Raw genomic sequence first — 25,859 nt, 5'->3', positions numbered from 1 at the left:
TAACTTTGCCCACAGGCCGGCACAAAGTGCCAGTCTATATAGGCCCTTAGTTATTTAAACTACATCAGGAACAGGCATCCAAATATTCAATATTTATTATTTTAATATCCCACTTCACATACTCTTTATTGATATATTTATATCCTACCTTTCCTCCAAGGAGCTTAAGGCTGCACACATGATTGTGCGCTCACCACACCACACTTCAGTCTAGCAACAAGCCTGTGCAGCAGAGGTTAGGCTGACAGACAGTAACTTATGCCAGCTGCCCCAGGGAGTAACGAATGAGGATTTGAGCCGGTGTCTCCTCAGTCCTGGCCTAATAACTGCAGACCTGGTATACATGGTGTATATGTGTGGTTTGTTTTTGTGTTTTTTTTCCACAGAAGACTTAATTTACTCAAAGAGTTTCCATTTCAGTTGTGTGTTCTTATGCATATAGCTAAAGGGCAAAGTAAAACCAATTGTTTACTCTCTTTTTAAAAAAAAAGTTGGCATCATACACTCCAAAGCAGGCAGATGCCTCAAAGTCAAATACGGGCCATCAATGCATCTTTTGGATTCAGCTGAAGCATATAAAAAGCCCTTCTTGGCTTTGCTCCGGTGATTCCCAACACTGTCAAACTCTCTCCAGTGAACCATGGCCTTGCAGCCAACTTGACAGCAAATATTGTTCTACATTTATTAATACGCCTGGTGCTGATTGTGGAATGACATGTTTTTTGAAGCTCAGGTCCCAGCTGTCCTCAGCTCTCCCTACAAAAGCCATGTCAGATAATTGCCCCGGTTTCTCTGTTGATAATACATACATAAATATGTGTTTTCAACATGCTGCTGTCATATCTTTTTTGAATTCAACCTCAACATTGCCAAGTGGTTTGAAGTCCCATTTCCTCTATAAGCAAACGCTTGTGGTTTTTCCCCTTTCTGCTCCTCCTTATAATAAAAACCCTGCCCTGCCAGAAACTTGCATCAACAAAACAGGTTAGTCACATTCAGAAGTTGTTCTTCCCTAGTTCTCCTCTTTGAATTTAGATGCTTGTTCCTCCTTTCACCCCATCGCACACCCTTAGACTTCTTTTTTAAGTCAATGGGTTGTTTTTACTTATTAATAATGGATCTACTGTGTCTGAACCAAAAACCTTTAGTTAACAGGCAAAGAAAAGAAAATCAATAAAGGAAAGCATTTGGCAGCTCAGTACACAGGAAATTTATTTGCATTCTCAGGTTCAGATCAATAATCTTCTTTCCTCCACTGCTTCAACAGGAAATTATAACCTTTGTGAATATAATCTGGAAAGTCATCTTCTCCAGTAATTCTGCACATTTCCCCTCCCCTTTGGAAAATAAAACATTCTGGTGTTGGTTTAGTTTAAAGAGATTTTATTTTCTGTTCCACTAAATATCCATTTCTGCCTTCTTGGCAGCAGGTCGGTACTTGTCATGCAGGCAGTTCTGCATATATTCATTCCAAACAAGGATACTTCAGGGCTGTCATCGCCATATGGGAGATAGAGCACTCGCTCCTCATAAACAATTTCCTGTAACTCCTGACTCCGCAAATTGGCTCTCTCACTGTTTCTCCCCAGGTAACCCTCTTTCCATATTAACAGCAAAAACAAACAACAACAACAGCACTCTTGTTTAACAAATCTTGTGTACGTACAAACATTTCAGAGTAAATGGGCATAAAACAGATTGTTCGTCATATTGCTTTTTTTAAACAAAAGTATATATACAAGCTACTTAGACGAAGGAAGAGAAACAAAAATTTGAACTAATTTTACTTCTTAATCATTACTCCCCCGCTCCCATTGCCATACATTTTTACCTGATCTTACTTACTAAAATTCAGGGCCCTAGTATAGTCAATAATAATAATAATAATAATAATAATAATAATAATAATAATAATAATTATTATTATTATTATTATTATTATTATTATTATTATTTATATCCCGCCCCATCTTCACTCAGGCAATCAGGGTGGCCTTATAACATTAAAAATTATACTAATCATATCCCCCAAAACCCCTCCTTTAAAATAGAATTACAGTTGGCCCTTCTTATACACGGATTTTTTATACACGGATTCAAGCATACATGGTTTGAAAATGTTCCAAAAAAGTATAAATTTACCTTGATTTTCCATTTTTTATAAGGGACACCATTTTGCTATGTCATTATATGTAATGGGACTTGAGCATACACGGATTTTGTTATACACGGGGGATCTTGGAACCAAACCCCAGCGTATAACAAAGGTCCACTGTAAACACTTTACAATTAAAACTTTTTTAAAAAGATCAGTAACAGTTAAAACAATAATTAAAAACAAACAACAATGGACAGGTAAATAGCAACAGGACCAGTCCATTACTTTCTCTCTTTGGTGGCCAGGTGTCTATTCAGGAAAGTCCTGCTGGAAGAGATCCGTATGAAAATCTTTTTAAAAGCTGTCTAAGGTGGTTATATGAGGGATCTGACCCGGCAGGACATTCCATAGTCTGGGAGCGATAGCCGAAAATGTCCTCTGGGCAGTTGTAGATAACCTGGATTTTATTGGTTGTAGCAGATTTCTCCCAGAGGACCTAAGTGTGAGGGGTGGATTATACGCAAGGAGGTGGTCCTGGAGATATTTTGGACCCAAGCCATTTAGGGCTTTACAGGTAATAACCAACACCTTGTACTGAGACCGAAAACTGATGGGCAGCCAGTGAAGAGATCTTAAAATTGGTGTAATATGCTCTCTACTAGATGTACCCGAGACCAGTCTGGCTGCCATATTCTGTATGAGTTGAAGTTTCCGAACCAAGCATAAGGGTAGCCCCATGTAGAGTGCATTACAGAAATCCAGATGTGAGGTTACCGGCGCATGTACTACGGTTTCAAGATCCCTGATTTCACAGTATTTTCTTCCCTAAGCACCTCACTTTTCAAAGCAGTATGAAGTTCCAGGGCAGCCTTTCAAGGGAATGACCTCCTTTGCAGTAAACATTATGGTTCATATATATGATAGGTCAGGAGCGTGTCATTAGAGGCTAGTCATATGAATTTAAATGTAAGTTTATGCAAACTGCACACAGGAAAGCATCCAAGCATTCAGAATAACAATGCTAACATTTAGAGCAGAACTTTGGGCCACTGTGGGCCTCCAGATGTTTTTGGCCTACAAATCTGCATAAGTCCTAGTCTTGAGTACAGGTGGGCACCTTTGCACTCCCGAGGGCCACATGAGGCAATGAGCAGTGAATAGAGGGCTGTACTCTCACAGGCAGACATGCGTAGACACTCCTACATAATCTTCTCCCAGCACAACTGTGGCAGCAGGACGCATGAAGGGGAATTTGTGGGTTGGGGTGGTTGAAAGACAAGGCATCCATGGCAGACACATAGGAAGCCCTTGAGCACATGGACCATACACTGCCGACACGTTCTACACATGCTCCCCCCCCCCCCAACCTTCTGCTATTTGAGCCAAACACTCTTCTGCCAGAGGCTACAACTGTTGGCAGATTGAACTGTACTCACCTTTGATAGCAGGTGAAGGAGAATCGCATTTTAAATTCTCCCTCTGCACAAAGAAAACCTGTGAAATGCATACAGTTCGAAGAGACCTAGCACCCAATTCATTCACAGTGTGAACGAGTCTGAACGGAAACGAAACTGCCTCCATGCATATTCCTGAGCCAAGTCTGGGAATTTGAATGCTAATGCTGAAGAAGCATCACTGTAGCTTGATGTTAATGGATAGGGAGTACAGTGTCCCCTTGGTATCCGCTGGGGTTTGGTTTCAGGACACCCCATGGTTACCAAAATGTATGGATGCTCAAGTCCCATTATATAAAATGGCGCAGTAAAACTGCATCCCTTATATAAAATGACAAAAAAGCTTTTGGAATGTATGTATTTTCAAAAGTATTTTCAAGCCATGGATGGTTGAATCCGTGGATTAAAAATCCATGTATAAGGAGGGTTGACTTTACTATGACACACAGCTGGGTAAGCCTCAGCAGCTCACCACGTTACAGCTGAGAAGAATCTCTGTCTCTGGAAAACATGTTTATCATTTTAGAAGTCCTTTCCATTGAACAAATATCCTGTCACAAGATTAATTTGATTAATTATTTGTCCATCGTAGCTGTACTGATCTCCAGTGTGTTTGATTGGCGCAATGCTATCTCTTTCATCCTGTTAGTTTACAGAACTCCAGGTGCACTCCCAAAGTGTGCTGTGCCAAAAAGAAAGGAAGGGAAAACACTAGAGTTTGGGTGGGGTTTGAAAGACATTACTACTGCTCTCCTTTCCCTCATGTCTTCTTCTGTGGCAACTGCTCCTGACCTAGAGCACCTTCTTTTGCCAACAGGGCTGCCAACTTTTTATTTACCCCAAGCCTTTAACCAGCAGCTTGCACGCACTGGCAAGTGTCAAACACCTCTGTACCAGAAAAAGGTTTTGTCTGTTGTTTTGCAGCACACTGCTTAACGAAAAAGGTGCAGGGCATGATCAAGACAGTGTGTGTTTGTTTTGTTTTGTTGCTAAAATGGCAACCTTACAGTTACCCAACAACTAGAAGTGTTCTTTCTTTACAACCTTTGGAAGCCTTACTCTATCCAAAGTGTTCAGCTTACAGATTTTGAAACATACTCCACGGCATTCAATTCCCTTCACTTCCAGTGAAAGGAATGAAATGTCCTTTCCAGTTCCCCTGAAATGAAAACAATCCTCAACTGCCCATCGAAGAACTATTAATAGTACAAAATTCTTATTAGCAAGACAAAAGGTGGTATGATATCCTGACATCATTTCTTTCGGAGCAGGTCCAAAGACTAATTGAAACTCCAGCAAATGTGGTTTGGGAATCATTGCCTAGCTAGGTATTTTTCCTTTCTACAGGAGAGAGACAAAAAAGCCAATTCCATAAAGTAGATGAGGTGTTAAATAAGTAACTTCACAGATGTGGCATGATTATAATATATTAAAAAGCCATGAAGTGGCTTTTGAAGATGACATAGTATGGACAAACAGCTCCTGTCCTACCTAGTACTGAACAAAGTTACATCTTGATGTGGCGGAGGGTGTGAACTGTGACTAATGCTCTTCAATTGGGCCGGACGAGGAACATCAACTTAAGATGATTTTTTAGAAGGCAATTCATGAAGACTTTTGCCAGGGCTTGCTTCTTAACACTGTGTTTTTTTATGGCATGTGTAAACTAGTAGTAATTTTTTTAAAGCGCTGATAAGCCTGAAGCATCCCTGTGTTTTGAAACAAAAATATTCTGCTGTTTCATTTACCGTTTAAAACCTTTCCTAAGACACAGGTGCACTTTCCTCTCCTGTGAATTATGTTTACAAGCAAGAAAATGGAATACCATTCCACAAAGGGAAAAGAGAAGGATTGAAAATAGAAGCGGAAACTGGAGGGCAAGAGAGTTACAGTGGTTCAAATATACAAAATTAGATCAAGTACTTAATGTGGCTTCAGATTAAAAACATTTGACTCAGTTCTCTTGTTACAATGGGAGATTCCCTCCTTTAACAGCAAACATGGGATATGGTTTAGGTGAAATTTCATTCAGTAATAAGAACTCCACGGTTGGATTAACAGCTAAACTGTTGTTTTGTGTGCAGGATGGACCAGGTTTATCATCTAAAATAGGAGGCAGGAGAAACACCTGTTTGTGTATTGTTTGCAATTATTGTGTAACAGAATAAGTCAGGTGTGAATAAAACATGGCCTGGGAGTCAAAGCCAGCTGGCAAAGCATTTTTCTTTTAGCTGACTGCCTACCATTTTGATAGGAATCAGGAGTAAAACAAGGGATAACCCCTTGATGGGAGAGGTGTGTCTCTATGTATGAAAAGGACATGTCACCTCTCCAGAAAGTGTGCCCCATAGAACCTAATAGGATCCACTGGGAACTGAGCCTCTTTGCTATTAACCTTTTGAGTAGTCTCTATTTTTTAAAAAAGGTACAAAATCACAAATTGCTTAAATTAAAGATTACTATTACATTCTTCAGCAATTTGCAGTCCTCTTACAGTTCTTCTTAAATGTATCTCTTCTTTCATATTCATAAAAAAAGGGTTTATATAACCTGTGGACTCATTGCATGCAACTTCAAGTGTTTGGTTTTACCTGTGTGGTGTGGAAAGAACCTATGCTATAGTGGCCCCTTCGGCATGAAGTGGCCTTCAGAGTACACTTAATACAAAGTCAAGATAAACTGTAAGCCTCAGTTCCCAAGTCACTATACAAGTTTTTTCCCCATTGTTTTGAAAACACAGGGCACAATTAGATGAAAACAACCACATGGAACCAACATTACATGAAAGTCAGCATTCATTAGGGCATGTTTGCACATGCACTTTTATCACAGACTCCTTGCAGCCATCAAGGACTGCTTTGAATGAACAACCAAGAACCATAAGCCACTAAGACACTGAATGGTATGTTCACATAGGTAAACTGTTCAACTGCTGAACCAATAAAAATGCCTTTATTTGGATCATTTGGAATCCTCCAGTTCTCTCTGAACTCATGTAAGCAATGAGCTGTATAGCAAGTATTGGTCAGCTTCACAATCTGCTTTGTACTTCTCATAATGGTGAAGATAACTGGTTATTTAGATAAAGCTTTTACTTAGGGCACAAACAGACAAGCCAAAATAAAGCTGCTTTGGGTCACTTTGGAGGTACGCTGTTTAAATGCTGCATGCATACTAAGAGGCCGGAAGCTGCGCCAAAACCATGCTCCAGTCCTAAGGACTGGAGTGCAGCTTTGGCGCAGCTTCTGGCCTCTTAAGATGCATGTGTCATTTAAACAGCATATCTCCAAAGTGACCCGAAACAGCTTTATTTTGGCCTGTCTGTTCGGGCACTTTGTTTCCGTACTATTCTCTTTCCATGTCATCTTCTTCTTTAAACCATGGGAAAACTTAATCCAAAGGCGTTAGTCTTAAATTAACTAGGATGACAGCTGCAGAATGATGGCATCATTTTATCATACCTGGCTATGGGATATTTTTCACATTAATGCTGACTTAATCCATTTTCTTCTGGAAGAAAGGCTATTAACAGAATGCAAAGTGAATGCACAGGCAGAACGAACAAAATAATCTAACAGTTTGGAATAGGATACAAACTAAGTGGAAAGGAAAAAGGGCAAAGAAATAACAAGAGATGAATAAACATGGTTTGAGAGGCATATAAGAGGGTTGAGGAAAATATAAAACATGTTTTCTCTGCTTAGACCCTCTGGATCAGCACACTCTGCTTAGAATGGGCAAGTTGAGTCATGACATAGTGCCTGCACTTCACTTGAGGGGAAATGAACTACTGAACACACTGTCGCTGAGAAGAATTCCAGTGGCAAAGAATTTAATCATTCCCAAAGAAGGATTATACTTCGGTTTAAAATAATATTAAACATTGCAGCTGCTTATGCCAAACCCCATTTCCATCCGCCATCATTCTGCTCTTACATTTCCACTTGATGACTGGTCAGCCTCCCTCAATTTCACCTCTCTTAGGAGCCCTGGAGTCTAGCCTCAGAATACCTATTCTATAGGAATTGTTTTAATTTTAAAGTATGCCATATGGGCACATTTAATTGGATTTAATTTGGGCACATGTAGGAAGAGCCTCAATTTATAATCCATCATCTACAAAGACAATTTAGGTTTTTAAGGAACTAAGTGGCCAAGGTGATTACTGATCATGGAAAGAAATAATTTATTTTATGCCAAGAGGATGTTTTAATTAACCCCACATAGATAATAGCAAAGAAAATACCTGATTTCTTTTTCATTAACCACTTATTTATAAAGGTGAGAATCAAAATGGGGAATTTTGATGGGAAGAAAAGGCCAGCAAGCAACTTCATTGCTTTAAAATGGCTTAATATTTCAATTAAATCTATTAACTGACTGACTAGAACAGGAGTGAAGGATTCATCAGCAAAAAATTATTTACATCAGCTGGCAGATGTTAAATTAAGTTTCATGTTTTCAAAGCCAAACCAACTCATTTATTCTCATTACTCTGTGCAGAGAAGAATTAAAATGAAGCTCAAAGCCTTGAGAAGGAGGAATGGAGTGTTAACTCAGGCCCCATACGGACAGGCCAAAATAAAGCTGCTTCGGGTCACATTGGAGGTATGCTGTTTAAATGATACATGCATAGTAAGAATCTGGAAGCCATGCCAAAGCCATGATCCAGTCCTAAGGATTAGAGCCCAGCCTTGGCACAGCTTCTGGACTCTTAGTACGCATGCATCATTTAAACAGCATACCTCCAAAGTGACCTGAAGCAGCTTTATTTTGGCATGTCTATATGGGGCCAGAGAAACCAAGTCCAGTGCATCTGAAGAACTGGGCAAGTGTCGTCAATAAAAAGCATTTATTTCTTCCTCCGTTAAATAATGAAAAACGTGTTAAAGAACCATGTTTCTTACATCGAGAATTTGTATGGCATCCCCCATAACCTGTTTGGTGGCTCATTGCAACCAGAATGCAAATATTTAAAGTGCGGTGCAGTTTTAGCTAACAAAACAACACCAGCTGTCACGACAATTCAGTCTGCAGTGCAGTGTGTACCAACAACAGAGCTCCACAAATGAAAATAATGCAAAGTATAACATTATACCACTCATTACTTCCCAATACAAAAATAACTAGTGGAATAGTACACACACACAAAAAAATCAGGTTTGTAGCTGAGCTAAGAAGATCTCATCAAACATGAGGAACAGCCAGAGGGCCTGCCCGCTCCCTGGATTAGCCGATCCCAGCCGTCAGCATGACGTGAAGGGGACTGGAGAAGGAACGGAAAGGAAAGAATTGCCATCTTAACTGACAGAAATAGTTGCACATGCGGAGGAGTGAGCAATTTGGGATGCTGGGAAGAGTGAGTTCTTAAGAGCAGTGCTTAAAATCAGGTTTTTTGTCTCAAGGTTGTGACTAGTGCTGATCCACAAACTGGTGGCTGCCAGTGTGTGACAAGTTTCTAGGAATGAAACAAACAGCTGTAGCCAGCAGGCAGCAATGTGGTGCTGGTCCCTGGCACATTCGGGGGGGGGGGGGGGCTGCTGGTCCCCCACATCAGATAATGGGTTTAGGAAGTGTAAGAAGCAGTTACAAAGTTTAACAGTAACAAGAAAAGTAGTTAGCTGGTACGATGTTCGCAAAGAAGATTAACAACAATCCTTTCCCTGTTCTTTAACCTCTGCCTCAGCAGATGCATCAACTTGACAATACACGTGCATGTTCGTTTTAGGAGCCATCTTAGGGTCCTTGAATTTTGGGTAGTAGATAGAAGATGCCCAGGAAATGTCTTAATTGCTGACCTGGAACAATGCTTCCTAAGATTTGCAGACAGCTTCCAAATCATAAACAGCTATTCACTTGCAACATAACTGACTGGGAATACAAGGACAAAACCCTGCCATGAACCCAGATGCTAATTCTATCCCCACATCTACTGTGGGTAAAATATGACAGAGACCAGTGACATCATTCACAATAACTGGGGTGCGTTTACTTGTTCTTCTTCCAATGTGATATGCCATCCTATGCTAGCAATACCACTCTACACTCTCCATTGAATAAACAGGACAAACTCTACGTAAGGGGATAAATGGACAAAAATCTGACATTAAAAATGGCAATACTCACAAATCAAGGGTAGATCATTTCAGCCTTCTTGGACATATGGTACAGAATTTAAAGGTTGTAGTCCTTGAACAAGGAAAGTACAAAGGAAGACTAGAAAGAGAAACAGCTGGATTCATAAATTTCAATCCATTAACAGAGGTATGAACAAAGACAATGGCTTCACGGCACACTATTATTAATAATATTAATAATACTGTCCTCCCTACAGTAACAAAAGGAATCTTCTCACCCAAGGAACTGACTTTTGGTAGGCAGATTTATTGATTTCACACGCAAACACTATCTGATCACTGTAAAAATGAGAAAGACCTGTATCTCCATATGCAGCTCTTTTTAAATTTAGGGCTAGGTCATGATTTGCATCTTTCTGGATCCTATAAAATTCCATCCCATTCACACTACAATGTGAATTGTTCTTGGTGTCTTGAGTGCATCACAGCAGATCGCAGGTGGGGCTCACATGATTAATGTCCTTCTACAACCAATGAGAAAGAGAAATCTTAAAGCATAGAAAATTGTTTTGTCAGGGAGAACTATTATCACTCTGTAAGCACACAACATACCAATAGTACTGCTACAATCCACAGAGACAGAACCAAGTACAGTTCTAAGTAAAATATGCCAACAAATATGGAAAATAAAGCAGTGGCCCATCAATTGGAAGTAATCAATATACATACCCATCCATAAAAAAGAAGGCACAAAAGCTTGCAATAACTACAGTGGGCCCTTGCCTTACGCGGGGGATCCGTTCCGGATCTCCCTGCGTAAGGCGAATTCCGCCTATGCTAGAGCCCCATTCATTTGAGTGCGCAGGTCACCATGGGCATGTGCCCCATTCATTGAAATGAGACGTGCCACCCCTTGCGCTGCACACACTCCCCGCAGCTTGAGCGCGTATGCTCAAGTCTGCGTAAAGCGCACCCGCCTATAACGCGGGCGCACTGTACTGGACTATTGCACTAATTTCCCATGCAAGCAAAGTCATGCTCAAAATTCTGCAACAAAGACTCATACCATATATGGAAAGAGAAATGTCAGAGGCACAAACTGGTTTTAGGAAAGAAAGAGGCACTAGGGATCACACTGCTAAAATAAGATTTATCACAGAACACAACAGGGGATACCAAAAGAAAATCTGCTTGCACTTCATTGACTACAGCAAAGCCTTGGACTACATAGACTACAAAAAGCTATGGAATACTCCAAAGAAATGGGAATGAATGTCCTGATATGCAACCTGTATTCAGAACAAGAGCCTTCCATCAGAACTGAATATGGAAAAACAGTATAGATCTCAATTGGCAAAGGGGTCAGACAAGGCTGCATACTATCACCAAACTTATTCAACCTGTATGCAAAAAATATCATATGAACCCCACTTAGACTCAGAGACACAAGGAGTGAAGATCAGATGAAGGAACATTAACAACTTAAGATATTCACATGACGCAATACTACTAGCAGAAACAAATAAATGGCTGGAGCCATTACTAAGGAAGATCAAGGAGGAAAGTGCAACAACAGGCTTAATGCTGAACATTAAGAGGAAAAAAATAATGACCATGGAAGATTCGTCCTAGATAACAAGAAAATTGAAACAGTCAAAGAGGTCCAATACGTTGGATCAAATATCAACCAGAATGGAGACTGCAGTGAAGAAATTAGAAGACGACTAGAATTGGAAAGAGTAGCTACAAGAGAACTGGGCAAGATCCTAAAGTGTAAAGCTACAACTCTGAACACTAAAGTGAGACTTATCGAAGCTATTGTATTCCCCATCACCATATATGGACTTGGAGCTGGACAGTGAAGCAAGCCAATAAAAAGAAAATCAACTCATTTGTGATGCAAAGATATAGCCATATTGGTCTGTAGAGTAAATATGTAGAGAGACCTTGTAGCACCTTTGAGACTAACTGAGAGAAAGAAATTGGCAGCATGAGCTTCCTCAGATGCATTTGGTGGAGTGGAAGCCAGGTACAAACATATACAGTATATGCCACTGATATGTGAGGACATCAATACAAATTACAAATCCTTTGTGTATGAAAATGATGTTGCAGGTCCAATATCAATGATGGTTGTTAGTGCACAGAAACATAGGAAACTGGTCTTTGTGCATAGATATTTGTGATGCAGAGCTGGAGAAGAGTATTGCCAAGAACAGATTAAACCTGGGTTCTCCACGGAAACCAGAATTACTAAACTGAGCTCTCATACCATTGCACATCATGAGAAGGCATGAATAATTTAAAAAGACTATGATGCTAGGAAAGGTAGAGGGCAGCAGAAAAAGAGAAAGACCACATACCAGGTTGTTAAACTCAATCCGGGGTCTAAAACTGGAGGAACTGAGCAAAAGAGTTGAGGACAGGGAGACTTGGAGACCTCTCATCCACAGGGTCGTCGTGAGTCAGAGCTAACTCCAAGGCAATTAACAACAAACAAGAAGCATATGAAGAAATGGGTTTATATCCACAAAAGCTCGTGCAATTTTTTTTTTAAAAAAAGACAGGTTTAAAAGTGCTGCTACTTTCTTAGTTTTTTGTGGGTTTTTCGGGCTATATGGCCATGTTCTAGAAGAGTTTATTCCTGATGTTTCACCAGCACCTTGCAGATGCTGGTGAAACATCAGGAATAAACTCTTCTAGAACATGGCCACATAGCCTGAAAAACTATGGATGCTGGCCATGAAAGCCTTCGACCATATTGCTGCTACTTTCATTTTTCCTTCCCCCTCCCTTCCTCTACTTCTTTGAAAAAAGCTAATTAATTTATTGAAGTTCCATTGATTCAATGTGTCTACTGTAGTTGAGCCTAACAACTGGATATAGGCCACTATAAATTATTATTGACAACAGATGCTTGAATATAGACTGGATATAGTTCTTAACTCTCATCCCTATGTAGGCTTGGCAGTACACTCAAAGAAGAAGGGGGGGTGGGAATCTCCTACCTTTACACAGAGAGTATGTAAAAAAAAAGAGCATTGTCCAACAGGCATTGCTTTCAGTAGGATCCTTATATGGATTGTGAGTAATTATGTGTGACTGTTCCTCACCTTTCCTTACCCCCAACTTTTATCAGTTTTGCACTCTTTCACAAAGGGATGTCAATAACACTTAAGCAAGGGACAAAAGAAGCCACTCCATTTAGGTTCAAGTTTAATTAGCAGTGCTGACACAATGGAAGCAAACAGATCTGGGTGTTAACAGGGAAAAGTACAATGTTCCAGTGTATTTGATCACTACTCATCAGGGGATCTCTTTAGGAACAATGTTTCGCTCATTAAAAAATAATATTCCAAAATTATACATCCACAGAGCTTTGCAAATACTGGCAAAAAAGAGTGTAAGGTCTGTGGACTCTGGTAGGTCTGTCTGCACGCAAGGCAGGGACTCTTTCTCTGACATACTAATTGCCATTCCATCTGCAGTGAGGCAGGAACTTCTTAACTGCCCCGGAGCAGAGGCAGTCCACAAACTACTTTTTGACATTTTGAAGGTAGTTTAACAAGGGGACTGCAATACTATATAGTGGGTGCTTGTTATATGCTGGGGTCTGGATCCAGGATCCCCCATGGATAACAAAATCCGTGGATGCTCAAGTCCCATGAAATATAACGGCATAGCAAAATGATGTCCCATATATAAAATAGAAAATCAAGGTTTGCTATTTGGAATTTATCCTTTTTTTTAATATTTTCAAACTGTGGATGCTTGAATCCGTAGGAAAAAATATATGTGGATAAGGAGAGCTGGCTGTACTTGTTTACCTAACAGTGAGCTGCAGAGTCAACAGGAATTTCATCTAAGTAGATGTCTATAGGATTTTACTGCGAATGTGTTCTTAGTTCTTCCAGTTTGTGTTTGCGAATGTGGCTGCATGTTGGTTTCAATTTTATACTGTTTCAATCATATTTTAAATGTTGTTTGAATTTTATTTTGTTATAAACTGCTTGGAAATCACTTGGTAAAATGCAATATATATAAATGGGTAAAATAGGTACTCAGTATATACTTTGTACTGAGTGCATGTGTGTGTGTGCACCTTCAAGTTGCCCGTTGACCTATGATGACTCCATGTATATCATAAGGTTTTCTTAGACAAGGAATACTCAGAAATGGTTTTGCTAGTTCCTTCCTCAGAAATATTTTGCTTGGGAATATTTACTATCAGCCAGGGGCGTTTTCCATCTGGACTTATAGAAATACCTTGTTTTTCACTCTGTAGCTTCAATTCTCAATGCATAGAAGGAGGAATTGGGGGGGGGGGGGGGGGGCTTCTGACATTTTTCAGCTTCGAGGATTCCAAACTATACATTTTGTAGCACATAGATGGTAGGACATCAGTATCTTGACAGACCTGCCCAAACAACTCCCCTTCTCTAACTTATTTTTTTCATGTTCTATCGTAATGGCTGCATTTAAGGCACCAAAAAAGCTTTACACCGGCATAGTGCAGATGCAAGAGTGCCAAACCTGTGGCCATTATCGTGAAACTGAAAACAGATCATGGACTAAAATTCTCTCCCTCACCATCACTAGGTGCCTCTCACATGCAACTCTCCCACTTCCTTCCCTGTCAACACTGATCAGATTGCCACAATTTAACAATATATCTACACTTGTAGGTTTTGAAACTATGGCTCTTATCACACAAGCCACTTACCGCGCTGGAAACGTGGCCCAAACGCTTCTGAAATGTCACTGAGGCATTTCGCTGTTCTTCCGTTGACCAATAGTTCATGGAAGCCATTTCTTGAATAACAGAATATCCTGCTATTGCAAGAAATGGCTTCTCCGTGAACGATTTGTCGACAGAAGAAGAGTGGGATGTTTCAAAAGTGTGACTGGTAATCTCACCTCTGCACTTCTGAAACGTTTGGGCGACGATTCCAGTGTGGTAAGTGGCTCATGTGATAAGGCCCTAAGTTTTGGAACTGTTCTACTGACCATGGATAACACTAACCAGGATAAGCACAGTTCAGGCCTAAAATTAAGTTATAATTAATGCTGACAAAAGAAAAAAAGGAGGGAATTTGTGCAAGAAAGCAGAAGAGGAATGCAAGTGAGACTTTGCACCAAGTTCTGTAACCTATGTGTGATACACAATTCAAAGTACCCATGTGTAAGAGAAAGACTTTATTATTGCAAGACCTTTAAACCTGTTACAGACTGCCAAAATAAAGCTGCTTCGGGTCGCTTTGGAAGTATGCTGTTTAAATGATGCATGCATCCTAAGAATCCAGAAGCTGCACCAAAGCTGCACTCCAGTGCTTAGGAATGGAGTGTGGCTTTGGCACGAACTCCGGACTCTTAGGATGCATGCATCATTCAAATAGCATACCTCCAAAGAGACCCGAAGCAGCTTTATTTTGGCCAGTCTGTAACAGGCCTATATATCTAGATACTGAATATACAGCTGGTTCTCAATATCCGTGGGTTTGCCATTCGTGGACGGCAAGCCCCACTGTTTCAATGGGGATGCATGCTTGTGGCTGTGTCAGCAGCTGCGCGCATGTTGCATCTCCCATTGAAATCAATGGGACTCAAAGTCCTGCATTTTCTGCAGGGGGGAATGGATCCCGCATGGATACAAAGGGCAGACTGTAATGGGTTTTCCAAAATGTATCTAGAAATACTTGGCACTATGTGACTAATTGAGAAGAGTTCTATTTTTCACTTCTCTAGCTTTTTTGCTGGTGTTGCACATGCCAAATGTGATGCCATCAAAGGGAAAATGATTCTGGCAAAAGGGGCTGTAGATCTCTCTTCCTCTACTGTCCCTACAAGTTGGTAGCATTTACCATCCTCTCTGGCCCCATTTTCCAATTATTGGGCATGTGTAGAGATGAGTTGTATGCAGGGACATATATCTGCATTTACTTCATTCTTGCATGCACAAAGGATTTTAGACGTTTTCTCTCTCCTAAGTGGGATCTGATCTTTGGCACATTTTCTGATCATTTCTCACTTTTCAGGACTTTTTGAGGGGGAAATTATTTACGAAAATAACCTCCGGATTTGTTAAAAACGTTTCCCCCTTACAAACAAATACCTAAAATGCCAAATAAATAAATCCCATTACGATTTACCATTTTCTCCAACCACGGCATTTCAATGTCCTGAGAGATCTTTTTTTTTTTAATGCAAATATTTACATGAAAGCTTGATATCCCAAATGAAGCATGGGAATCACTGCCTCTAAGACTCTGGTCTTAGTGACACAAACAGTGGGAGCCATCCTTCCCTTTGGCCTGAAAGGGATTAGATCTTGGCCCAGGGAAAGTTTCTCTTGGCCTGGCAGTGCTGCTACACCTGATCTGCCAGATCATGAAGCAGGCATGTCAAGAACCAAGTTCACACACCAGGGTTCCACAGGATGTTGAAGAGAACAACACATGACTAAATTCCCACTGATTTCAGTTGGTTTAGTTTATGACTAAATTTGGATCCAACCTACCGAATCTATTCACCTAGGGTCATAGTTCTTTCATACGTTTGGAGACGCCCAAGCAAATATTCTTTTGTTTGGCTTAAGTGGATTTGATGAAAAATGTTGTGGGAGACTGGCTCAGTTCACCAAGAAAGAGTATTTTACTTATTTCAATAAAGCTTAACCCAGGTGCAGCTTTAAAAAAAGAAGAAGAAGAAAGGAATGGGTAAACGTTGCAATCCAAGTTAAGAAAATAAAATATTAAGAGACCATAATCAATGACAAAAAGAACAGGACTTCAAATCATTTTGATTATTTTTCCCACCTCTAATCAGGCCACTGTTTGTGGATTTATTGAACTTAAATTTTAATAAGTTAAATCACCTAAGTTAAATTTTAATAATTACCTTCTACTCATGTGAGAAATTGAAGTGTTTGGTATGCAAATTGGTAGTATTTAGGGAATTGCTATACTATCCCGAAAATTAATTTAAACTATACTGACATCTCAGTTCCTCTGATTTTGCTGCCAGTTCAGATCAGAAACAAACCAAAAATCCCAAACCTCAGAAACAAACCAAAAATGCTAATCACACCTCATTGTCCATGTATTCAATATACAAAGAACTTAAAACAGACACTTGAAGACAGAAAGATAACTGAGGGAGATAGTTGACCAGATGCAATATGTACCACAACCACCTCAAACCTGGTTGCTCTTATATAAGTAGTAAGAGCACCTACCTTTTTAAATCACATGTTTTAGACCCAGTTCCTTGAAAATGTACACATTTGTACAAACAGTACCACCATTAGGAAATGGCATCACTGCAGATCTGCCACAGCACATGACTTCTGCACGTCCCTGAAACCCCTTTACTCTACCACTGCCGCAGCTCCACCTCCTCACTACTACAGCCTGTTTACTGTTGTTCCCAAGAGTTGTACATGCTATGTTAAAAGTACAGTGTGCAGCTGAAAGTTTCTTTTTTGGGGGGATTGCTCACATGGAAGATGCAGGCCCTCATCCAGAGTGCCCCCCCAAATAAATTAAAACAGAAGTCTATTTAGGTTCAACTGAGTGTTCCCTTCTGTGTGCACATGTACAGGGATGAATTTAGGTTAAGGTTGCCTGCAAAGAAAACGTTCAAACTTCCTCTGTCTGTGCATAGTAGCCATGGCGGCATACAAACTACCATATAGTACGTATAGGATACGTACTAGGGTTAGGAAGGGGCGGTGCTTCCGCACCCCCCTAACCCTAGTACGTATCCTATACGTACAAGATGGCGGCGCCCCTTCTACATGGGCGCCGCCATCTTTACGTACTGGACGCATAGCGTCCAGACGTGTCGCGGCGCCTATGACGTCGCGAGTCCGCGCCAGGCGCCTCGCGACGTCATAGAGGCGCCGCAAGAAGAAGCTCCGAAATGGAGCTTCTTTTTTGCTCCGCGCGGGAGCCGCGCGGTTTGACTGCTGCAGCTCCCGCGCGGAGCAAACGGCGGCGGCGGGGAAGCGCCGCAAAGCGGCGGTTTGTATCCCGCCCATGTATGGTTCATATCCATGTTAACTGAAGAACCATATCTTCCTCTAGGAGCCTGTTTGAGATCTAAGGTGTTTGTGAGAGGCCTTCCTCTCTCACTATTCTTTCTAGGCTAATGGTTGGGAACAAGGAAGAAAGTCTTCTCAGTGGATGCTCCCAGACTTTAAAATTGTCTCTCTAGGGAGGCTAGAATGCCACTCTCCTTCCACCAGCAAGTGAAAACATGCCTATTCATTCCATCAAACTTTAGGAACTGTGATGGGCCATAAATGGTGTGCCAGTTTGATTTTTATGTGAATTTGAATGGTTTCAATTTTATAGATTTTTTAATTGCTTCAAAATAACACGCACATACCTATTAAGTGTTTTTAATCTGTGTCGGTTTAAATAATCTGCAGGTCACCTTGAGTCCCATTATTGAGAGGAAAACAGGATAGAAATGCATAAAATAACTAAATACATAAATAGTAATGTTTTAACACTCAATCCAGACTGAGTCCATTATCCATTAATTTGCAAATGAAAAGAGTGACTTTCAGCTACAAACTATACATTTGCCGAGGCAGGGAGATGGGTCCACATCAGTATGCTATCTTACCTAGGGTATCTTAAAACGTTAGAGCTAGCATTTCATTTTACTCTACAACCTTAATCAGTTATTGTTCTTCCCAGGTAGCCTGAGTGTATTCTGTTTCAAAGAGACAAAACAACTGACCAGCATACTTATACATATTCAGTTTGGTCCTTCCAGTTGCAGTTCCCAATGGGGAAAAAAAGATTGCCTTTTCCAGGACCATGTATGCAACAAGCGGCAGGAGAAAATTACAGGGCACTGTTTCTGTCCCATAACCAGGTCTGAAACCAGACTGAAATAGATCTAGATAATCTGCGCCATCCAGAAAGCCCTGAGGCTGCGATGCTGCCACACACTCCATAGAATCATAGAATAATAGAGTTGGAAGAAACCACAAGGGCCATCCAGTCCAACTCCCTGCCATGCAGGAAATCCAAATCAAATCATCCCCAACAGATGGCCATCTAGCCTCTGTTTAAAGATCTCCAAGGAAGGAGACTCCACTACACTCCGAGGGAGTTTGTTCCACTGTCGGACAGCCCTTACTATCAGGAAATTCCTCCTAATGTTGAGGTGGAATCTCTTTTCCTGGAGCTTGCATCCATTGCTCTGGGTCCTAGTCTCTGGAGCAAGTGAAAACAAGTCAGCTCCCTCCTCAGTATGACATCCCTTCAAGTATTTAAACAGGGCTATCATATCACCTCTTAACCTTCTCTTCTCCAGGCTAAACATCCCCAGCTCCTTAAGTCGTTCCTCATAGGACATGGTTTCTAGACCTTTCACCATTTTACTTGCCCTCCTTGGGACACGTTCCAGTTTTTCAACATCCTTTTTGAATTGTGGTGCCCAAAACTGGACACAATATTCCAGGTGGGGCCTGACCAAAGCAGAACAGAGTGGCACTATTACTTCCCTTGATCTAGATACGATACTTTTACTGATGCAGCCTAAAATTGCATTGGCCTTTTTAGCTGCCACATCACACTGTTCACTCATGTTCAGCTTGTGGTCTACTTGGACTCCCAGATCCCTTTCACACATAGTCTCGTTCAGCCATGTGTCTCCCATCCTATATCTGTGCATTTTATTTTTCCGCCCTGCCCAGAAATGGAATGATAGAGACTAGATGATAATTATCTAGAATGGTGGGATCCAGGGAGGGCTTTTAAAATAAGTTTTATAAAAGCCTCCTTCAAGCAACTGAGGCATTTTTTTGTTTTAGCAAGGCATTAACCACTTCCTCTACCTACTCAGCCCTTCCTCCTCTAGCTTTTGTAATAAGCCACGAAGGGGAAGGATTTGACACACATATCTCCAAGGACCCTGTCCACCCCCTTGGGTTGCACAAATGGAGAAGTTTCCATTATCAGTGGATAAGCGGGGTCAAAATTACAACCACTGGAACTGTATCAATTATAGCATCCAAGTCAAAGTGGATCTGAACAATTTTACTGGCAAAGTACCTGGCAAGCTGTTCACAGCAGGTTGCTACGTGGTCTGGATTTTCTTCTTTTGGGACCGTGTGTAAAAGACCTCTGATCACTCAAAACAGCTTGGCTGGCTGGCTGCTTGCAGGCCCAATAAACGCAGAGAAGAAAGTTTCCTTTGCTGCCTCTATTACCATAGATTAGACGAACATCAACTTTAGCTTGTGTTCCATGAAGCTCTTTGGCTTTCAGTTCTCACTGGAATAAAGCTAGGTTTAAGGACATCTTGTGGTATTTCTCATTCATCTAAGAAAGAAAGAGCGTACTTATTAACACAACACATATTTAAACTATGGAATTTGCCTCTACAAGTAGTGAAGGGCTAAATCTGGAAGGCCTTAAAAGGGAGTTAGAAAAACAAATGGAAAATGAAACTCTCAGTGGCTGCTATCATGATAGCTGTATACTGTAATACCTTCAGCAAAAGAGGCAGCGTGCTTCACATCACTAGTTGCTGCAGAACACCAAAGGGTTCTTTCATTCTCATGTCCTGCCTGGGGGCTTTGTTAAGTATCTGGTTGGCTAATGTGGGAACAGAATGCTAGATTGATAGCCTTTGGTCTGATCCAGCATAATTTTTCTCGTAGCTTGAGAATTAGACATGCTCACACCTGTTGATTTCAGTAGGCTTAAACCTGTTCACTTATCCAGACTTTTGACTAAATATATTTAAAAACCTGTCCATTAGCCAAACTGTCAACTCATCTGGGTGTCCTTTCTTACACGTATTCATGCATTAATTAATGCAAAAATGAAGTGTTAATACTTTCCATGAATTCTTGGATGGCAGGAGAAGTAACCAAGATACTCTTTTTAGTTTTAATTTTTATTTTCCTGCCTCATCAGCTGGCACATGGGGAATAACCCTAGAGTACATGGTTTGCTCCTCTATGCCATGCAGATAATATATGGCCCACCTTTCTAATAAACATGTATTCTGGAGTATACAATTTGTCTTACATTGCTGATGTGGGAACTATTGTGTTTGGTTTCTTTCTGTATCACCAAGATAAAAAGAGAAGCTCTGGGGTCACATGGGCCTCCTTGTATCTTATTGCTGTGTTGTTGTTTTTTTTTGGGGGGGGGGGTGATACTGCAGCAAAAGGAACCAAAAGCAAGAGATGTTCCCTTGTGTCTCCCATTTCACTTCCCCCCCAGGATCTCTCCTATCACAAGCATAACATAAAGAAGGAAGCAGAGTGAGAAGTACTCTTTTTCATGACATCTTATTCAAAACCAACAAGGGTGTTGAATTGATTGAATCAATACAGAATATACCACATCACATTTGCCACACTAACCTAAAGCTGCCAACAGAGCACTAAGCAGCAGATCTGAACTGTATAGCTAAGTGCAACAACTACAAGGAAGATGTTAGATCCATGTTCCATGTTAGATTCATGTTCTAAATGTTTGGTCAGGCAGATTAACACTTAAACTGAAACATCCTGGAGATGACCTGGCTGCAGTAGTATCTGCAGGTGTCTTGAAGTAGTTACTTGGCTGACTGTGGCTTGGAATAAGTTCCATTTGCTACATGTTTAATTGGGAAAACTAGGTTGTATCATCATTCAAACATCCTGGGCAGAAAACATAAACATCCTCAATTAAAGCTAATCCTTTTCAAGCAAATGGTTTCAGCAGACAACTAAAGAGATGCAATACCGGATACTGGACTGCTGTTATTAGCGCATTGAGTGGCTAGCTATATGGTTGACATGATATAAACAATCATGCTCAGGGAAGAGGAAATTGTTCATTGTGGAATGAGAAAGGCACACTACACTGACTATTTAGCTGAGAGCAGCATGTAGGAAGTAGCTAATGAGGGTGCATTAGGAACACAAGAAGTTCACACAAGCACAGGCATGTGCAGACAGGGATGAATCTGGCCAACTCATTTATAGAAAACAAAACATGATTAGTACTTTCCATTTTTGAGAGCTTTTCTGGAAGAAAAGAAAAAGAACAGGTCCCAGACAAAATATGTTAAAAACTTTTAGAGGGTAACTTGACATGGTGTACATGTGACTGCTTTATAATTGGGCAAGTTCATATATGTTCCTGCAGTGATGGGAGATATGTAGTAAAGTTTCTAAGAGCCCAATGCATTTGCTCTGGGGTGCTAAAAATCCCCCTCCTTGAATAAAAGGGGACTCGCTGAAACCAATGGCCAAATGCTCTGCAAATCCATGTTAGCACTGAAATCACTTCTTACAGGTCATTATCTTCTACTGTTTTGCTTATACTGCATTATGTCAGTAAATCTGCACACTGAGTCGAGAGGTCAGATCCCAAGCATGCATTTCCAAATGTTTTAAAGTGCTTTTTCTGATGTAAAATACATATTTACCTGATGTAAGGAGGGGAGGGCTGAATCAATGCATATCCCATTATAGGGTCAATAAGTACTACTCTAAGACAAGAGAATGTGTAAGACTGTGGAGAGTCTATCTTTTTATCACACCCAATTTGAAAGAGTAGAAGTGGAGTTTAAAAGGTCCCACAAACATTTTCCAGAGAGAGATGGAGAGGGGATTTTGCTTGATGGCCACTGAATAACAGCTATGGCATCACAACTAATGAGGAATAATTTCCCCGTGTTATTTTGCACTCTTTCACCTTTTTTAAAAAAAGATGTAGAATATCTATCTCACATGAGAACGCACTCATGTCTCCCTTTTAAAATGAAAACAGCACACAGCCCATGAATGGATGACAATTCTTGATACCCCAGAGTTATAAAATACAACTCCAACAAACTTCAGATATCATACAAGGGTATGTTTATATACACATACCTTCTGTATACTGTAGGTAATTCCAAGATGATTCTGAAAAGGGAGTAAAATCAAATGGTCTCTGGAACAAAGTACATGGAAAGATGTACTCAGTGCTCCCCACAGGTCGATTTTGAGTAGATCACCTTCTGCTGGGATGCTGTGTCTGGGGACATACTGATGCCCAAATCCACCTAACATTAAAATCTTCACAGCCATCATACTTCAGTGCTACACAAGAACCTCGCAATAGAATAGCAGCACTGAAGATTCCCAACCTCAAAGGCAAACACAGTCTGGGGCTAGGTATGAGGTTCTTACTTTTTGGCTTTTGTAGATACTTGCTGGAATGCTGTCAGTGACATACCAGTGAAGGCTGATCTACTGGGTTTCCCCTTATGAAGTCATGTTTCAATGCAGATATGTCACCTACAGTTCATCTGTTTTGGCCAACTCATTTTTGCACTGCTTTTTCCTTGCCTCTTTTCCACAGCAATGTGTAAGTCAATGTGTGTACTATATATACTCAACTATAAGTCAACCTCATGTATAACTTGAGGGTATGTTTTGGGGCCTAAATTATGGCTTTTGATATGACCTGTGGATAAACTCGGGGTAAAACTTAAGGGCATGTTACCAAGGATGAAAAGGCAAAGCAAAAAAATTGTGACTACATTAGCACAATGTCTTTAAATTTGATGTGATAACTTTGTATGACTTTAACCCAGAAAAACGGACAAACATACACAAATGTCTTATTCATATCCTTCAGAGCCCAATTCCTCCAGGCACTCCTTTAGGTAGAAGCTCCAAAGAGCTGCCGCCACCACTATTTTCCCACCCAGGCATTAAAAAAGCCAGACGTGGTGCTATGGCAGAGAGAACGGAGGGGGTCAATGTTTCTTTTTAGGTGCTCCCCAGAGGGACTAAGGGCCCGAACAGACAGGCCAAAATAAAGCTGCTTCAGGTCACTTTGGATGTATGCTGTTTAAATGCTGCATGAGTCATAAGAGGCCAGAAGCCATGCCAAAGCCACACTTCAGTCCTAAGGACTAGAGCTCAACTTTGGCGCAGCTTTCCAGCCTCTTAAGATGTGTGTATCATTTAAGCAGCACACCTCCAAAGAGACCCGAAGCAGCTTTATTTTAGCCTGTCTGTTCGGGCCCTAAGTTCTTGACTTTCCCTGCTATATTCAGAGAAGTGAATGGTTCCTTTTATGATAAGAAAGTGCTGTATTTACATTGAGCAGAGAATAAATTGATCCAGTTTTGGGGGGCCAATTCTTTGACTAAAATATCTCGACTTATACATGAGAAGACAGCCCCATAATGCCGGTTTCTGGGCAGTATGGGGGCATGGCGTTTAGACGTTGTATGGCCCCAAGATGTCTTGAAGCAGCCCAGCTGTTTAGATGTGGGCAGTTTCAAGACGCTCCAGCAGTGCAGTGTTTATATGCTGCATGTCACTGGAGCACCTTGCAACTGGCTTCAAGCCGCTGAGGGGTGGTAAAAGCCAGCTTTTTGCTGGCTGAAAAAGGAGCAGATCTTTGCTGCTCTTTTTTCAGCCAGCTTCAAGGCAAATTGGGGCCATGGTGTGTGCTTGCTATGGCCCCAATCTGGCTTTGGTGGAGACATCTGTTTCGCCCCTAAACCAATTAAGACCTTAGGCTTTAAAACAGCAAACATTTTACCTGCTGTAAAATTCTGGAGTACATCTTCTAGAATACTCTGGCCACTGTCTTGATTCTCGGTGCTCTAAAAGTGCTCTAATTTGGGACCATAAAACTTGATAAATGCAATGATTCTAAAAGGAGTGAATAATTTTATTTTGTAGCTGTTTGCACTTCTGTTTTCCCTTGTCTTTGATTGCTAAGCATTTGTGAAGCAGCAGTATTGAGTTAATGGCTTGACGATCACTTTTAAAACATGAAAACCCATTATAAAAGTATGTCAGAGGAGGGGAAAATATACTGCCTAAGGACCAGCACCGAAAAAAAATGGAAAAAGGTAATTTCAGCAAAACTATTGAGTTGTCTGAACTTTTAAATCATAGGTTATACAAATTACTAACACTAATACAAGATAATTGGCTTTCTGTACTGTGTGGGTATCATTCTTCCAAAAGGTAAAGGAAAGTGAAGTTCTTAAAACTGGATTTCCTGTTTGATGCTGCTGGATATTTTTGAACTAAAGGGTTTTATACATTTCCATTTCTGTCTGTATTAATATAAGTAGAAATGGGTGTCATAACATTCAAGGTATATGCTGCAATTCTGTGGCAGAATTGGGTAAATACTGCAATTCTGTAAAAGTGTAGGAAGAAAAACTACACAGCATGGAGTAATGCATGCAGAACTCGGCTTCTCAACACTCTTTCTTTTAAAAAACAACTTGTTAGTCCCCGTGGGTGTGAACAAGACCTGCTGAATTAGTGGAAGTTAAAGAAGTTGGGGATTGAGTTTAGTGCCTTTTACAGTTCTTGTTCCTGCAACCCAAAAATTAGAATATTGGACTAGAATGTACAAGATGCAAGTCTAAGACCCTAGTGTGCAACTTACTAAGTGACCCTGAGCCATTCATTTTCTCAATCTAATCTACATTACCAAATTGTTTTGACTAGTAAGTGGGAGAAGGAGAGCTGCGTGCATTGCCCCAGCCTCAGTAGAGGAAATGCGGCATATACCTGCAACCATCTAATTAAATAAATGTAGACCTATATAAAAATTAAAAGGATACCATTATTTAGCACACCGCTTAGCTTTCCTTAGTACAAACTCTGGATGGAATGTATACAGCATAGAAAAACAGCCAGCAGACACTAGCTGTGGGTAAGATACTAAACTCTGCCTTCAAATTTCAGGTTAAGCAAAACAGAAAAATTCAAAGCAATTTTTTTTTTACTTTGTGTGATGCCTGTAAAGATATCTTTCCATAAAAGAAACTGTTTTAGAAAGAGGCCAGCCAAGTCAAAGTAGCCCTTGTTAATAACCAAGGACATCTGTACTCTAATTATAAGGAATTTCCACCTGTGCTTGTTTTGCTGTCTTAATATACATTCCCCAAATTGTTTTAAAATTTGTGAGCATCTCAAACTCTATTTGCTCTCTCCTCTCAGCATAGCAGAGCCTCCAAGAAGTGTCCAATAATAAAAAAAGACTAAAACATATTCTTAAAACTCAATTAAAAACATGTATGTGGGAGAAAGCAAGACATACGTACTGAAATATAATCGAGATTACTTTTTCTGTGACCCAGGTAGCCCTGCCTTTGAGAAACCTGGCAGCATATCCTTTCTGGCGATGAGTTTATTATACTTGACACTAGCCCAGTAATTTCACTCTTGCATTTACCTTTATA

At 40.5% G+C, this 25,859-nt stretch overlaps 1 protein-coding gene across 5 annotated transcripts in view; it reads right to left on the bottom strand.

The window, feature by feature from the left end:
- LOC149309485 (cytochrome c oxidase assembly factor 1 homolog) overlaps positions 1-25,859 on the bottom strand; it is a 51,207-nt gene that overhangs the window by 12,553 nt on the left and 12,795 nt on the right. The window contains exons 1-2 of one of the 5 annotated variants that reach the window (XM_089532550.1): positions 22,525-22,672; positions 19,700-19,969 (exon numbers count right to left, since the gene is read on the bottom strand). The exons of 1 other annotated variant lie outside the window; for it this stretch is intronic. The gene's annotated coding sequence lies outside the window, so the exon portion shown is untranslated. Of the gene's footprint in view, positions 1-11,992; positions 12,101-16,146; positions 16,234-19,699; positions 19,970-22,524; positions 22,673-25,859 lie in introns of those variants that run through there. 3 more of the 5 variants (XM_089532549.1, XM_089532551.1, XM_089532553.1) reach the window with 3 other exon arrangements.

The sequence above is a fragment of the Sceloporus occidentalis genome, unplaced genomic scaffold (assembly GCF_023333645.1).
Source record: "Sceloporus occidentalis isolate IW3139 unplaced genomic scaffold, rSceOcc1.0.p SCAF_7, whole genome shotgun sequence".
Classification (NCBI taxonomy): Eukaryota; Metazoa; Chordata; class Lepidosauria; order Squamata; family Phrynosomatidae; genus Sceloporus; species Sceloporus occidentalis.
The sequence above is the reverse complement of the archived record's forward strand: the minus strand, read 5'-3'. Positions and strand labels throughout refer to the sequence as shown.